Source organism: Sciurus vulgaris (assembly GCF_902686455.1).
Source record: "Sciurus vulgaris genome assembly, chromosome: 8".
NCBI classification, from domain to species: Eukaryota; Metazoa; Chordata; class Mammalia; order Rodentia; family Sciuridae; genus Sciurus; species Sciurus vulgaris.
Window position 1 is genome coordinate 126462765 of NC_136468.1, and position 15312 is coordinate 126478076.

Here is a 15312-nt window from a genome sequence, read left to right on the forward strand (position 1 = left end):
ACATTTTGCAAAATGCAACAGTAAATAATGACAAAACTCAAAATAGAAAGAGAACACCTTTAATAAAGGGAAGCTACCAAAAAACTTTAGCAAACATTCTTATAAAGAGACTCCTTAGTCTTACTAAAGTCAAGATCAGACAAGTTTGCTTCCTTTAATACCCACTATTCCAGGCAATATGGCCAATTTAAGGAGACAGTACAGTAGACTGGTTAAAAACTCAGGCTGTGATTCCAGATTGCCTGAGTTTATGCTCTGGCCAATGACTAAACTTGTTAGCAAATCACCTTTCTATCTCTCACTATATTCACTTTTGGAATACATTGTAGTACCTATACCTCATGTGTTGCCTTAGAGGATTAAATGCGCTAAAGCATTCAAAGCACTTAGAACACCCAGCACATACTAAGTACTGAATAAACAATACCTAGGTGACAAAACACTTTTCCCCCAATTTTTCATTTCTTTAAAAGAGACCATTTTAAAGCAAAATTAAAAATGGATGTATCTGTTCCATTAAAGTCCCCCCCCCCTTTTTTTTGTTATTGCTTTTTTTTGTTCACTCACCTTGGGTAGAAGTAGCCTTTCTTGGCTTCAACCTGCAGAGCAGCAAGGAAAGTGACCTCCTTTATTCTGCAATCTTGCTGTTCAGGATTTACATCTTAATTTAGATGTTCCTCCTCTTAGAGCAGTGAGAGGACAGCACTGACAGCCACAAAACACCTTTCAAGGAAGCACCTGAAACACCAGAAAGCCTAGGCTGCACACAAGCCTCCAGCGCCCATGGTAGCTGAAGAGTCTGAAAGTCCAAAGGCGTGTGGGCTAGGAGATTGGGCAGGAGCAATAAAAGGCACTGGTGCCCCAGTGCTCCCAGCAGTTGCAGCGAAGGGCTCGTAAGCCTGGGGTGGGGCGTACAACTGGGCGGAGTTAGCGCCCTCCTGGCGTGCAGAGGCACCCGGTTGCTGCGAAGAACCACGCAGGCGCGGGGGGTGGCTGGGAGGGGGGGTGGCTGGGAGGGGGGGTGGCTGGGAGGGGGGGAGGGCGGGACCGCGCATGCGTCTTTGGAGGAGGTAGCAGCGGCAGCTGCGAGATCCCGGAAGATGGTCATGACCAAGGACTTGTGAGTGTGTTGGTGGGCGTGAAAAGGGTTTGGGACTGCGACAGTGGGAGGTTCTTTAACTGAGAAATGGCGGATATGCCTAAGACGTACTGAGCTCCCGACCAGCCGCTCCCCATTTCCCAGGTGAGCACTCTCAGTCCTCCTCAGGGCCCTCATCGGCCTGGCCCCCAGACCCTTCGGGTGTTGCGGTGGTAACACGGTGGTCCTCTCCTCCTGCGCGGATAGCGGCCTGACGACCCCAGCGTGTGGCTCTGGAAGGCCCGCCGGGAAGTTTCCACTGGGACCATGCTCACCCGAGTCTCCTTGGGGGCCAGTCCCAGGCGCGCCAGTGGGCGGAACCGCAGCTTCCAGTGGGGCGTGGGGGGCGGGGCGCGGTCGGGGAAATGTGTTGGCCTGAGCGTGATTTATCGCCCAGAGTGGCGTCTGCTTGTCACCCTAGGGAGATGCGATTGCCAGGTGAAGGCAACCCTGACACCCAGAGGTGGGCGCCCTGAAGTTCATGTGGCAGCCAGTAGACCAGATAAGCCGAGCAACGCTGGGCAGCTCCGTTGCATCACTGGAGAGCCTTCTCCCTGCTCACGAGTCTCACTCCCCAGATGGCTTGGCTCTCCGGGCCCTACCTACTTCAGGAGGTGAAGGTGAGTCTTTAAACACATGCCCTGTCAAACGGAGGGTTTTTGGGGTACATCAGCGGCCAAGTGATTTTGTTGAAAACTTTAGTTTTCCTCAATATCAGGGTCTGTTAACATCACAGAAAATCGTGTTGGCAATAAATGTTAAGCTGTCACACCTGGTTTCTGACCTCAATATCCCTTTCATGGGCAGCTAGAGATTTTTAGTATGTTTATGTTTTATTTGTTTATGTTTTATTTGTTTTCCTCCCAAATTCATGTGTTCATTTTAAATTCTTTAAAAAAATCTTTTGACTTAAAGCAGCTGTTTCCAAACACCTTAATTTTAGCATTAATTGTCCAACTATTAAAAAGTTACTCATGTCACTTCCCTGCTTAAAACCATCCAAAGACTGTCTCTTCAGAACAAAAATCAGTCTTTACAATAGCCTGCAATGCCTTACACTGTTTTATTCCCTGCTGTAACCCCATTTACTACTTTTTATGTGCCCAGTTCAGCCTCTAAAGATTCCTTGCTGTTCCTTCAATGATCCACATGTGAGCTGAGTTGAGGAGCTGTTTACTTTTGTTCCCTCTGCCTGAAGTGTGCTTCCCTCAGTTCAGTTACTCACCTTTTTAGGTCTTTGCTCAAATAATACATCCTCAGTGAATTCCTATTTTCCTAAATGTATTCTTTTTTTAATATACTTTTATTTATTTATTTTTATATGGTACTGAGGATTGAACCCAGAGCCTCACATCTGCTAGGCGAGCACCCTACCATTGAGCCACACACCAGCCCTAAATGTATTCTTAATTCAGTTAAGCTCCACAAATTTGCCCCTTTTCCTCACTCTCCTAGACCCAGATTTTTAAATAGTCCCTAGCACTTTGTAGGTGCTCAAAAAACACTTGTTAAATGAACTGATGAAAACCTACAGTTTTTTTTTCAGTGACAAGGATTCTGTGAAAAGATATTTTTGCTTGTTTCTGTAGAGTGAAGTTTTGTAATGAAAGCTGATTTATAATACTGAACTTTGGGTTTATTTAAAATTTTTCCTCCAATTTTTTTAGCAGTGTATCGTGCATTTGTTATTTTAATATCTGATGTAGGTAATAGCAGATATTAAGACAAATTGAGGATATAATATAGGAGGAAATTTACTTGGCCCAAACCACATAGAGAGTTGTAGGAATGCTTTTATGTCATATATCTAGTCATTTTTTTTTTCTTCTATTGGAATTACCTTGTCCTTCCAAAAATGTGAATTAAGTGTTCAGTTGATCCTTCGACAATTATATAAGTAGTACCAAACTAGCTCTTGGAAAGTAGTTACCACTGAGAATTTGTACACTAGCCTTTTTGCAAACCTTTCCTTTTGCTATGAAAATTTAAATACACTGAGATAATGAATTTGAATTGTGCCCAAAGTCTTAATTATTTTTCAAAAGGTGTACATTGCCATTCTGGATGTTTACTTCTCTTGTATGTCTTTTCTAGGGATTTTTTTAAACAGACTTTTCTTTAGGTAAAGGCTGTTTCTTATTTAAGCATTCCCTGTTTCTTGTACAGAATATGGCCTAGCATAAGTTTAAGTACTCACTAATGTTGAATGAGAAAATGATGTCTTCCTACTTTTCCAGTCAACTTTGTAAAATTGTTTTTGGTCAGAAGCAGTGAATAGGTCATTCCTATATAAAGATATTGGTAAACTAAAATACTTTGGCAAATATTTTTTGTCCTACAAAACTCTAATTTTGATAAAAGCTAAAAGGTCATAAATGACTTTCAGGGTGTGTTAATTCCCTTCCATTTATTACTAAAGCAGTAGATGAAGTTGCCATTAGTGAAATGGAAAAAAAAAATCACAAGGATTTTCAGAGAAGTTTGTAAATTTTCAAATTGCTCTGAAGATTGAATTTTGCTTTTGTAAAATCACAACCTATCAGTTCCTTTTCCCATTTATTTTTTTACTATGCAAATCTTGAAGTTTCTTAACGCATCACTCTGAATGTCTTAATCACTTTCATTTTGTAAAGAATTTTCTTTGAATGTGCTACTAAACAAAAATGGGGATCATCATACTAGTATGTATTTGTTGAAATTACTCAACTATGATTCCTTTTGGTTATGTGAAACTTCAGGGAATACTTTCCTTTCTATACCTTCTTCTCTACAGTCCCCTTGATTCAGGCCTTTATTAATAACAGTTGAAGAGACTCTCAGAATACTTGTTTTCCTCATTCTTCTGACCCTCAGTGCTTTTAACCACCTCTGGACAACTGTACTTACATCATTTACCTCATGGAATAACCTTTTGGGACCCCTTTTTGCCTGATTAATTCATTTAATTCATAACATAGTGTTCCAATCCCTGAAAATGTGTCCCCACATCTGTCTTTCTAACTTTTCCTCCCCCAGTGTATATCCCATTCACTGAGAGCAAGTTAGTATGCACCCTGAAGGAACAACTAAGATAATTCAGGATTTTTAGCTATGGAGGGACTTAGAACAAGTTTACTCTTGAGAATTGAAACTAGTGACCCTTGTAACTTTGAGATTGTCATCATTTTTGTTATTGTCAGTAAGAAAGAGTGATAAGTGACACTTAGTTGAGGGGGAGGGAATAACAGGAGGTATGTTTGATTCTTGTTGGAGATTAAGATTATGTGAACATTCAGGGTAAATATTTAAGGGGAATATGGAGAGGGGGCGAAGGTGCTGCTGAAATGAAAACAGTGTGACATTCTGGTGCATACTAATACCCTCTTCACATTGTGTAAAAGAAAGCCAACAGAATGTCTAGGTTAAAACAAATCATCACTAATGTAAACAAGAAACAATTACTTTAAGATAAAAGGAAGGAGATAGTAGCTGAAGAGAAATTGGAATGAGTAAAATTATTGGGAATTTTCAGTAAAATGACAATTGAGTTGCCTGTGAAGTGATGTGTGTGTGTGTGTGTATGTATTTTCCCCCTCCTTTTTAAATAAAAGACTAAGGGGAACCAAGTAGGGGGAAAAGGAATTTGCTGTCTTGGAACTCAGTATTATAAGACAATTAATATCCAGAAATGACTTTGGTTTTCAGACTTTATGGCAGAAATAGTTAAGGGTGGAAATTAGGGATCTCTCCGTAAAAACCTAGAGAAAACGCAGTATTCTTATGTATAGTAACAATAATAAACTTTTAAAATAATTCCTCAATACTGCATTATAGGTAAAATGAACTATAAACATACCCTAAAGGTGTGTCCAATAACAAAATTCTTGGACAGGATCAAACACCTATCAACCTTATTGAATCTACCCTGGAAAAAGTTATTGTATTTATAAAGTTCAAGGTAGTTTCCTTAATAAAATTTTTTTTAATATTAGTTTGAAAGGATATCCCTTACTTTTATCTTATTAAACTTGAAAAATTGGGTAGTAGAGAAACAGTTTCTGGAAACATTTTTTTCATGAAATTCAAGATATGTATCATAAAAACAAAATGCACAGCATGTATGTGGTGAATGAAACCATCTAAAAATTTCATGAGGGCATCCTAACCAGTAATTTTCAATGATGAGGGTTTTTTTTCTTTTTTTTTCCTCCTTTCTTTACTTATAAGAACTGCTGCAACTGCATCTTTGGAGTCCTGGAACAACAGGGACACTCAGTACAAATGATCATTGGGATTCAGGAAAGGTAGCTTTCTTTCCTGCAGTTTAAAAAAACTTGCTTAGGGTTGTAGGAATTGCAAAGACTCCCTTGCATAAAGGGCATAATTTTATTTTCAGATTCAAGAGTCCTAACAGCTGAATCATTGGATATAAAGTAAAGATCTTTTAAATCTAGAGATCTATGTTTTAAAACCATTCAAGGGTAATATGGATTCTTTTATGATTTTAGCATTATGGTTTTTTGCCAGGTTCTGTTTAGGGGGTGATTCTGAATTATTTTATTGGCATAATTTACTTTGATATGTTAATCTAAACTCATACATATCTTGGTCATGTTCATTTTTTTATTTCAGTATTGTAGCAAAATGAATTGTGGTATATTACAGATAATCAATTGCAAACAAATTTCTGTTATACTGCTTTGTTTTGGCAGAGTTTGAAGAATGAAATCCAAAGGAGGACGGCAAGTTCAAGTCCCGCCTTAACATTTTGGAGAAGCCCTAAGCAACTAAGCCAGACCCTGTCTCAAAATATTTACTGAGGGGTTGGAGATTTAGCACTGTGGTAAGCACCCTGCATTCAGTCTCCCAAAAGAGTAAAGTTTAACCTGTTCATGGATTCTTTTTACACCACCTCAGAGAAATGAGACTCCAGCCTTAAGTGCTTTTCAGGTTAAGTAGCTCACTGCCTAGAAAAGTAACTCCTTTACTGTTGGACATTTTAAACATTTGTCTTCTTTAAGCCAGAATCTGCTCTCCCTTAATGCTTGCCCATTGTTCACACTTTATCCCACTTGGGAAGTGAATATCGAGTCTGGCCTGTCCTGCCTGTAGCAGTCTTTTAGACTTTCTGATGGTGGCTCTCCTACCAACCCTGCTACCTGCCAAGACATTTTGTTCCATTTTCAAAGATCATAATTTTAAACATCCCAGCACATTTATTTGGCCTAATATAACAGGACCTCTAGACTTCCTTACCAACTAGTCTTATTGCTGTATATGTCATAGTTGTTTCTTTGAACTGAAAACAGTATTCCAGACACAGTCTGACCAACATTTAACCATGAGAGCTTATTGTCTTCCTTGATTTGCTTGTGCCATTGAAATATATCACCTATAGAGGACCTGTGTCCTGCAGTTGCAGCCACCTGCAGTAGAGCCAGAGATGAAAAAAGCAAAAGCTGTTTGTGAAATTAAGATATGTGTAGCAAACCTCATTAAAGTTTCTGGATCATTCTGTTACTTGTACACAGTTCCTGCTTGCTTGTCTGGTTTTCCTCGGGCTGTCAGGAGATTAGAAGCAGCAAACTGAAAGTGGGACAAAAAAAAAAAACAAAAACAAAAACAAAAACTGATAACCTAAGAGGTGACAGCTGTCAGAAAACAGACACCTGTCTCCAGGAATGGAGACACTAAAAAAGTGCAGCTGTCTGGCACTGTTTAATGTAGATTGAACACAGCTGTATGAGTCTTGCTAGAACCTGATGATTACTGTGTTACACCACAGTCAAGATAAGTCTGGACCCCTATTTATTTGCATAATTATCTGTTTGAACTTAAATGAAACTTGACATTTGTCTTTGTTAGGGTTTGTGACCCTTTGAATAATTTACAAAAATGTTGACAAGCCCCTGATTTATTATAAGGTAATGCACATTTATCCCCAAAGCATACTTCAGGAACATCAGTGACAACTCAGATGTGTAATCCTTAAGGCTTGATGGGAAACTTGGAAGGGCATCTGGCATACTTGGTGGATGCACTGAGAACCTGTGGTCCCTGGACCAACAGTAGCATCTGGGAACTCATTAGGAATGTAGATAAGGGTCACAAGCTCTAAAGTGGGCTCCAATAGTTGGATTTTTGATGCACTCCCCAGTTTTACACCTACACTGTTCTAATCATGGGACATACTATGAGAGGATTGCAAGTTAATAATTGTGGCAAATTTTATTCTTACTGTTCTTTTACTGTTCTATTTTGTAATTGATGCCTTTTAATAGACCTTTTGAATTTTAATTTACAGTACTTTAGTTTTCTTTCAAGTCATTTGACATTTCATGTTGTTTTTCATAGTAATTCTCTAAAATTTAGGGCCTAAATGAGTTGATTTGGTATGTTGTAATCCTTCTTTGTGTTAATCTGGCATTTTCAGCTCTCAAGTGGGTGTATCTGTTGGCGGTTTTTAAACAGTACTTAATTGGTTCATAGAATTTCAGAAATATATGACCAACATAAAGTTTAGAGGAATCAACCTCCTACTGAAAATAAACCACTTTGGGTTAAACAAATTCAGGAGAGACTTTGGAGCATATGGTGCTGCTTGAAGCCTGATTCTGAGGCTCCCATGCTAGCATATGACTGAACAGCTTTCAAGACTTTGTTGTCTATCATTTGAGTTAACACATGTCAGATGCATTTGGTTACATAAATTATATTTAAGGACTAACAAAAGGATAAAAAGATATTGACAGATTTCTGTTCATTTTTCAGTGCACCCCCCTTATTTGGGCAGTGCTTAAGGGCTTAATAATTTCCAGATCCCTCAAGATTTCACACAGCTAAACTTGATACATAATTTGCAGTTTTTTTCTCCATAATGTGTGCTAGATTCAAGATAGATATTATGTAAGTGTAATAGTTTTAGCTAATAAGAATAATCTAGATTTTCTTGTTTCATTTCTCTCTGTCATTTATAAGTACACAGTTTGGATCCAAACACATGGAAAACTGTTGAAATTGTCCACATAGATATTGCAGATCAAAGTCAAGTTGAACCAGCACTAAGTAAAATCCCAGTTGATGGCATTTTAATGTGTCCCCTTTTACACATAAAAATGATTTTCTTTCTTTCCTGTATGACCTGTATTTGCACACTAAAATAAACCTGGAGCTCAGCCTCAGAAAAGAGACAGACTCAGAGTGAGAGAAGGTAACTTGTTTCTGTGTATTCACACAGAATACACAGCCTCTGTGCAAGTGTTCATTTTAAGAAATTCCAGTATACCTGGTTTATATAGGTGTGTGTTTTCATTGAAAAAAAGATTGTTTACAAGAGTCTTCTCTCTTGAGTTTCTTTAACATGAGCCCTTTATACTTTTCAACTGATTTAGAAGTCAGAATTTTAATTTATACAAAGTTTTCAGTAACTGAGCTAAGGCTATGGTTATTTGTGGAAAATGTTTCATATGCAGTACCTTAAGTTAACTGTTTATCTTTCTATTTTGATTACTTTTTTTTTTTTTTTTTTGGTGCAGTGCTAGGGATTGAACCCGGGGCCTTGTGCTTGCAAAGCAAGCACACTACCAACAGAGCTATCTCCCAGCCCTTGATTACTATTAAATGTAAATATTTGTTCTTCAGGCCTTTGATTTAAAATAAATTTTTGTGGTAAAACACTCCACATGCCAAATTAAGACCCTTATATTTTGTTGCTGAGGTTTGTGAATATTAACTCAGATCTTATTTTATGGCGTGGCAAGTACCAGGTGGATTTGCAGGGCACCTTTACAGACTTTTTACAAATGAAGATAACCAGTGATCTCTTTCTGCTAATCCAGAGAGCCAAAGCTTTGGGAAAGCAAGAGCACCTCTTGTTTTGTCAGGTCAATCATAATATTTTCAGTCAGCATCACCTTCCTTTTCTATTTTTAGGGTTTATTTTCTGACCCTAGTAGTAGTGTCAGCTGAACAGAAATAACTCAACACTGAATGTCTCATTTTGCGGTTGAAATATGAAGGTAAACCTAAAACATATGTCCCTGACCTTTGTTCAGAAATCACAGGAATCAGCTGACAGCAGGGACCATATGCCTGACTGGTCCCCGCACTGCTAGAGCCCCTTCTCTATTTAAAAGAGCAAATACTGAGAAGGAACCTTTTTCAAATTTAGTTGTGCTGTGATTTGAAGTTATTTTAATTTTAAGGTTATTTCTACCTTTGAAATTATATATGGAATCTTTTTTTAAACCTTAGAAGTGAGGGTCATTCAAATGAGGTGTCTGTGTTAACGTCTTTTATTTCTCTCGGTATCTTTTCCAGTCATGGTTTTCTTTATGTGACCGATAATGATAGGAAGAGCAATACCTGAGATTAATGAGTGAGTCAGTTTACAGATCTGAAGTCATTGGTCACAAGAACTCTGTGGCACCCTGGGGACAGGATACCCTAGAGAACACATTCAGGTGTTTTAGTGTTTGAAACACTGTGGTGGCCAATCAGAATGGTTCCACTGATCTGATCTTACTGCTTGCAGGTTTACAGTTGCTGTTGTTCACTAACAGAGTGGGGGGCACCTTTGGTTTTTCTGGGGGCATGAAAGCAGTTCTTTCCTCTTGTGCTAAGGAAAGATTGCTGTAGGTAGAGTGACTGGAGTGAGGCAGGTTATATAGAACCCCGGAGGCCCTAGTTCTCTTCCTTCCCTCCCAGGGCCTCTGGAACAGAGTGAAGGCTCTGCTGGCCTGAGAACACCTAGGGACAGTGCTTGAGCGGGGCTCTGGTGGAAGCTTTGTACATGCAGAGGCCCCAGGTGGTTCTGTGTGAGTGGTGGTGCTCTTCTGGGTAGGCAGCGGAGGAAATGGTTTGGTCTGTCCTTGTGGGTCAGTGGAGATGCGGCCAAGACATATGTACTGAAATGAGATTACCTTCACACTGAGGTTCTGAGGCTCTGCAGTTTTATCTTCGACAGGTTATGTGACCCCTCTGCACTTTCATTACCTCATGTAAAGGCTAATTTTCTCTCAGGGTAACATGTGAATACGTAAAACAGTGCAGTTCACAGTCCTCATCACTGCTGTCCTTAGTAACTGGAGTGGTGGAGTTCTGAGAGTCTGCATCTACCCAGCCTCATGTGGGAGTGTGTACTCACCTGTTTGTGTGTGGGTTTGTTTTCCAGTGTTCATAGCTCATGTTTTCCAAGTTACATTTTAAAGATGAGTAGTTGCAAGTTTACAATACAATTTAAAATTGTATTGAACTTGTAGTGTTCTTTAATGTGACAAAATACATATAATATAAAATTTACCATTTTAAAATGTACAGTTAATACAGTAACAGTGTGTTCAGTGTTGTGCAGCCATCATCACTTCTAGTTCTGGGGTATTTTCATCACCCCAGAAGGACAGCCTGTACCACTGACACTTCCCACTGCTGCTTACCCACCACCTTTGGCAACCATGAATCTCTGAAGTCTCTTGGGATTTCCCTGTTCTGGATATTCCATATAAATGGAATCATAGGACATGTGGCCTACTGTGTGTGGCTTCTTCTTTACCTGATATTTTTAAGGTTAATTCTTGTTGTAGCGTGTGTCTACTTCTTAGTGACTAAGTAGTACTTCACTGTGTGGATATAACATGTTTTGGTTATGTATCCATCTGTCCAGTCATTTTGGCTATTTCTAACTCTTGGCTGTTGTGGATAGTACTGGTGTGAACATTGGTGTCACAGATTTTTGGTACTTTTTTAGTTGTGGCTAATTAAAGTACAACTGGTATGTAGGAATTGTCAAACCTGACATTAAAAAGAAAAACTTAAATATCCATATTTTTCTGCTATAAAAAGAGGGTGAGGGGCCCTTTGATAGTGAACGTGCTGGTGACAGTTTTAAGCCTGAAAATGACAAGAGTAGAGCATTGCTCTGACTGAGGGTGTGCAAAGGCTGGGGTGAGTGATGGGGAGGGACAGAAGGCCCAGCCCTTAATCCAGGGAGGAGGTAACAGTGAGAACTCCTGGGACAGGGACTCTGCCCTTTCTTCTGCACATCCTTGCCTGTTCACTGTCCTGGGATGGAAAATTTCTCCCATACTTAATCTCTTTAGGTCCTTCTCCCATTGTTTTGGCTTTGGCTAGTTGTTTTAGTATTAGCTTCTATCCCAAAGGTCTGGTCTCTACCTGAAGGTTGTTACTTTTTACCATATCCAGTTTTGTTGAGTTTGTTCCTTTGATTCTGCTCTTTTTATGTAATTTTTTACTTAAAAATTCTAGTCCGTTCTGTTGGGAAAATTAAGCAAGGCTTAAGAATGCATTTGCAATTCTAAAATGGCAGTGTTACAGCAACCAGCAGATATGCAGCCCTAGGATAGCTGTCCCAGATAGGTGTGGTCCCCCAAGAGGCTTATGGTCCAAGCAAGACAAGACCTGTACCTTAAAATAGCTAATAGGAAGCAGGCAATTACATATGATTCAAAGTGCTGCAGAATTTCAGAGAAGAGACAAGTGATCTCTGAGAATATGGATCTGAAAGGGCTAGGTGGAAGCCCTGCCTGGACTGGGGGGGGGGTTTGTGGGTGGAGTGGTCTCTCTCCACTCATTATACTTCTCCCTCCTGCCCTCATTACTGTGACACATACATCTCTTGGTTCATTTCTCTGTTTCTCTTCCGTATAGAAATTGAACCTCAGAAGGAAGAGTCTTTGTACCATTAACCTGTTTCCCACACTCCAGCAACAGTATCTTAGACTTAGTAGGTACTTGGGGAATGCATGTTGACTGAGTGAATGAGTTATAGTCAAGTAGAATAGAAATGAAGGCTAAAGGCTCGTTGTTTAACATGGAATCGGTATAGTTTTGGGAACTGAAGAGGACCTTAGCTACGTAGGCTTTGCTTTCCAATCATACTTCACATAATCCCAACAGTTTCTTGGCACCCCTCGTTTGTCAGAGTGCAGTGTCTAGAATATGGGGCTGAGGAATTCCTACCTGTCCCCCTCTGCCCCTGCAGTTTTGCTTGTTTGACATTAGTCTTGACCCTAAAATTTACTTTGAACACACAGTTCTGTAGCTACCGAAAGTGGTTTCAGGACTGACCTCTTAGGTTTTGCAAGTGAGGAAACTTATAAAGTAGTTTTTCTCAAGACCACTGGGCAAGTACCAGAAGTGGACATTCTAACCCTCAATCTAGTGCTCTGTCCACTGACCCTCTAACTCCTTCCAAGTGAGGGCCCCACTTTGTCAGTCATTATTTTCCTTTCCTCAAATTAGCCTGCCACCAACTATGTCCTGTGCTTTCCTGTCCCAGCATACTGCCTGTCCTCATCTCCCTTGTGGGACTCCTTGTACTCTGTACAAAGCCTATGTGTCCTTCATGATCTAGGTAGGATCCCACTGTCTCTGGGGAGACTTCAGATTTACCTGAGGAGCTTGAGGATGGTGAGGAGACTGACCTGTGAGTAGAGAGCTTAAATTGGAATATAAAAAGTTGATGTCAGCCTGATAATGTCTGGCTTGGCAAAGAGGTGAGGAGAGCAGCATCCACACTGCTTGCCTATGAGAGTATAAATTGGTAAAACTGGTCTAGCAGAATTATCAATATACATGTCCTTTGACCAATCAAAATTCCATGTGTAGGAATTAGCTGTACTTGATGTGGTGTGATAGGTTTTACAAACCTAAAGCTATCTAAAGTCTAAATGGTTCTCCCTTTAGTCAGAAACGGATTCAAAAACATCATGGTACATATATATGGTGGAGATCAATATGATCATTAAAAGGGAGAGTGAACTCTATTTGTACTGACAGAATCCTATTTAAGATAAAGGGAAAAGGATGACGAAAGATATGTTTAATATGCTTTCATTTGTAACTTTTTTTTCCCTTCTTTTTGGTACTGAGGATTTAACCCAGGGGCACTTGACCCCTGAGTCACATCCCAAGCTCTTTTTATTTTTTACTTTTGAGAGCCTTGCTAAGTTGCTGAGGATAAAACTATGATCCTCCTGCCTCAACCTCCCTAATCACTGGCATTTATAACATTTTAAAAGGGAGAAAAATATATCCTTGCGCATGTATTTGCTTGCTGATGTATAGATGGTGTACAAGAATTTTTAAGGCCCTACTGGAATAGTGATTTCCTTAGATGGGAACTGAGGTGGGAGGGTTGAAGATGGGCAGATATGTGCAAAGGTTTGGGGGGAATGTCCTCATTAATTGTTTTGGTTTTCTCTTGCTCTCTTACCGATCACCAGATCAGTACCCAGACAATGTAGCCTAATCTAGGGAATGACTTCCCATCAACCCTCACCATAGTCCATTAGTTAGAGACAAGTCCGAGATTCCATTTGCACTTAAAGGAGGGCATTATATGAAAGCACAACTCATTATAGAGCAGGGATCACCTTAGATGCCTTACTGCCAGACCAGTAGTCAATTTTTAATGCTGAAAACTTGTTCTTTGAGGGTGAGAATGACATTAAAATAAAGTGCTGAGTGGCAATAATAAGCCAAATAAGGTGGGGGTGTGGATGGGTGGGTTGGGTCAGCTGTGTTACCTTGAGAGGGAATAGTGGGTTGGGTAATTAGGTAGAATTCCCTTTCTTCCCAAATTTGCTGAGTCTGCCTGTGGAGAGGACCAGGACAGTGGAGACCTGCATTGAATGGGCACTGGATAATAGTCAGACCCACCCCCCAGATACCTTGACTCAGCTGGGCATCCCTCTCCTACCTGGTACACAGGGCATCCATCTTCACCCAGGCACCAACTTGTTGAGGACTGTGCTAGGTGGCTGTGACTGTGTTCTACCTTTGTTTTTCTCAGTGCTACTTCTGTGATAGGGTGAGAACCCTTTCCTCTGAGTGAGAGATCATGTAACTAATTGGAATTTGTCTCCCTCATCTGTGTGCCAGATCTGGTTGCCTGTGCTGTTGTGAATGCCCAGAAGTTAGATCAGTGTGTCTATCTTTTCCTACCCAGTTTTAAAGTTGATAAATTTTGACCCCTTTTCCTTCAAATAAATGTATTGGTGGTGGTTTGGAAAAAGAAAACAAAAAAAAAAGCAATCCAGAATTTGATGGAAGTTTGAAGATCTCTCAGAGTTCAAACTGTGGCACTTCTACTTCTTGAGGTTTTGTCCGTCTTTGTCTGACTTAATTGAGTGATTTTTTTTTCTTTCTTTTGAACTGCTCTGGGTTTTTTGAGCGAGCTGATTTTTTTTTAACAACTTTAAGTGATTGACTTATTTTATATTACTTGCTTTATAAACAGTTACATTAGAATTTTGAGACGGTAAATAGTTAAGTCCTATCAGGATCTGGACAGATATAAAAATAATTGGGGAGTACAAGAAACCAAGAAATTTTCAAAGTGAAACTTGATGCAACTCCACTTGGTGGGGATTTCTGTCACTACAGGTGGATTTAATGCAAACACAATCCCAGACATTTTAATTCAGTGACCATTGATCGTAGGCTTTAACTCTCTACTATGTTGTCAGATGGCTTCCATATTGTTAGTGTTATGTAGACTTGCTGTTTTTTGGTCATTATTATGAGCTGTTAACTTCATCATGTGCTGAAGAGATGTGATTTGATCCATGGTATAACTGAATACTTGACTTTGACATGTTTACATAATCAAAGAGTGGCATTGTCACAATAACTCCAGGAATCAGGATTTGTTGTAAAAATCTGTCATTGTGACCCACGTTCACAGAGTAGTTGCTACAGAAATCACATGTATTTACATGGGTTGTTAGAATTTTTTGTGGATATCTTATGGGAAATCAATATATGACTATTGCTTTAAACAGTGTTCTGTGTCATTCATTAGAAGATAATATCATTTCCTAAGGAAACAAACAAGAAACCTGAGATTTCTGCCTAAATTTCTCCTCTCAATTTCTTTTGGCCCATGAGAATGTATCCACTGTACAAAATAGATTTTCCTGTTTCAAGGGACAGAGGTGAAGAATCATTAAGATGTTACAATTGTAATGAGTCATGGTGTCTAGCATAAAATACCAGAATGTAAGTTAAAGTTTTTGTTTTGTTTTCTCATTTTCTAAAGTTTTCATTGACAATAGCCACAGTAAAAAGTTGGGAATTTTTTAAATGTCCTGATGAAATGCACATGCATAATTTAACCCATTTCTAAAATATACACAGATGAGTCACTTGACATCTGCTTCTGCTTTTCTTAAGGT

At 39.5% G+C, this 15312-nt stretch overlaps 1 long non-coding RNA gene across 1 annotated transcript; it reads left to right on the plus strand.

Moving 5' to 3' along the window:
• Nucleotides 1-1102: 1102 nt before the first annotated feature.
• Nucleotides 1103-5978, plus strand: LOC306667918. The gene is made up of 3 exons (XR_013765677.1): nt 1103-1243; nt 1536-1758; nt 5830-5978. It is a non-coding gene; the product is annotated as an uncharacterized lncRNA (long non-coding RNA).
• The last annotated feature ends 9334 nt before the right edge of the window (nt 5979-15312 follow it).